Source organism: Clytia hemisphaerica, unplaced genomic scaffold, assembly GCF_902728285.1.
Source record: "Clytia hemisphaerica strain Z4C2 unplaced genomic scaffold, Clytia hemisphaerica genome assembly, whole genome shotgun sequence".
NCBI classification, from domain to species: Eukaryota; Metazoa; Cnidaria; class Hydrozoa; order Leptothecata; family Clytiidae; genus Clytia; species Clytia hemisphaerica.
Window position 1 is genome coordinate 20,051 of NW_027104178.1, and position 2,005 is coordinate 22,055.

Here is a 2,005-nt window from a genome sequence, read left to right on the forward strand (position 1 = left end):
ATAACTAATAAAAGAAACCCGAAATGCTTGTCAGTAAACTCAATCAATAACCAAATATACTCTAAAATTTGTAAACGTTTATTTCAAATTAGAGTTTCATAACTTTCAAGTGAAGTAAGAATGGTGAAAGACGGGTTCAGTTATAGCTGCCCAACCCCACTGAAAAAACAAGTAAAAATTTTGTCTTGGTGGGAAAATGACTTTGATTATATTCCCATTCGAAATTGCACTACGAAACCATCCCATTGGATATTTTATCTTTAATTTGGAACTGTACAAGTTTATCATGTTTAGATGGAGATTTCACTGGGGAAAGTTTCACCGGGGCTGCGAAACAGGGGTGTAATTTAAGAACCTGTGTTTCTTCAACTTTAAGGGTTTTCGCCATAACAGTACTAAGGTTGTTGGTCAATTTTCCGTCATTTTTCAAAAAAGCCCTATTGAGCGCTGCCCTTTGGGTGTTACTCCATTTGATTGGTGGCCTTGGAAGTATATTTTGTCTTCTTCTTTGAGGACGAACAGTCAAATGATATCAAATAAATTGTCAAAAGGAAACCCCTTCAATTGAAATGTACACCGCAATTTAGCTGGGAGACCCGTCTACTGTAAAAGTGAAGCCTTATAGTTGACAAGACGGATAGGCGATTTCTTCGCTTTTGAGTGGTATATTTTTTAAAGCTAGGGGAAAATTTTAGTTTCTATCTGTGATTTGTAGAAAACACAGGCGGATCGCTCAAGGCCGCGCAACTTTGGTGGGATGGGAAGGCTTCTTATCTTGCAACAGGAGGTCTGGTTACCTAGCCCTCGTTTACGGGCGAGGGCTGTTGAGTCCGACTGGGGATGTGCAAATTAAAGGGCGGCTATCATTCCTCTCTGATGGGAAATCTGCCCGCTCCCTTTTGAGCTTTAGCGAACGGATTTTTTTGTCGAATTTGTTGAACCTTTCTTGTTGTCAAAGTTTATCAAACGGAGTTTTTTGTCGAATTTGTCGAACATTTCTCGTTTTCGAACTAAATCGAAAACTCAAAATTCTAGCGACTTTTGAAAAGTTCGATTAATTACTTCTGGGTTATCCGAAATTTGATAATAGAGGCGGAAAACTGAGGATACCTAGTCACGAACCTTAGGATAACAATAAAATTCCTTCGGAAATTTTCGCTTAACTAATTCTGCTTTCCGTTGTTATACAAAGTTTAGGTATCTCTGGTAAACATGTTCCGTTATTTAGTAGAGCACATTCGAGTTTCTGTGGATTTCAGTAGTCAATAATTCAAGTTAATGAACTATGAGGATCTTATAGACTACGAAATTCTTATTTTGCAAAGGCTTGACATTTATTTCGGTGATAAATTCGAAGAATTTTCAAATCATTTTTGATCGGTTATATTTTTTTATACTTATGGTAAGGAAAATCAGAAAGAAAGTGAATGATAAAAGGAATTATGATTACAAAAGAGCAAGCACTTTCCGTTTTCAAGTTCTTGGGTAAAGGTTTATTATTTGAGACAATAAATAATTAATAAAAATTGTTATTAAATTAATATTACAATATGGAAATATTTATTAATAAAGAAATCTAATGGCAAAATAAGTTAGATGGTTTTATACACATTTTTCGGATCAAGACCTGCGGTTGCTTAGCATTCTGGCTTATTTTCTGGCTAAAATTTTGCTTTTACCACCCCTAATATTATACCATATTTACGGTTATTGGGTCAAGGGCTATTGCTTGCCATAATTATATTATCTAAAAAGCTTTTACTTTACGAGATAGTGAAAAAAACGGCAAATTTGAGGCCTCGAGCCTCAGCAACCTGGTTGCTTAGAAGAAAAAAATGTGTACAAATGTACACGCTATAAATTAATCATAAAAAGAATAAATACATAATAAATTAATCACAAAATAGCCTAATCTAAATTTTCTGTATTTCTCACAAAAATAGGGTTTGTATTTTCAGATGGCTGACGAGTGGACGGCAAGCCATTAACACGATACATCAAAGTT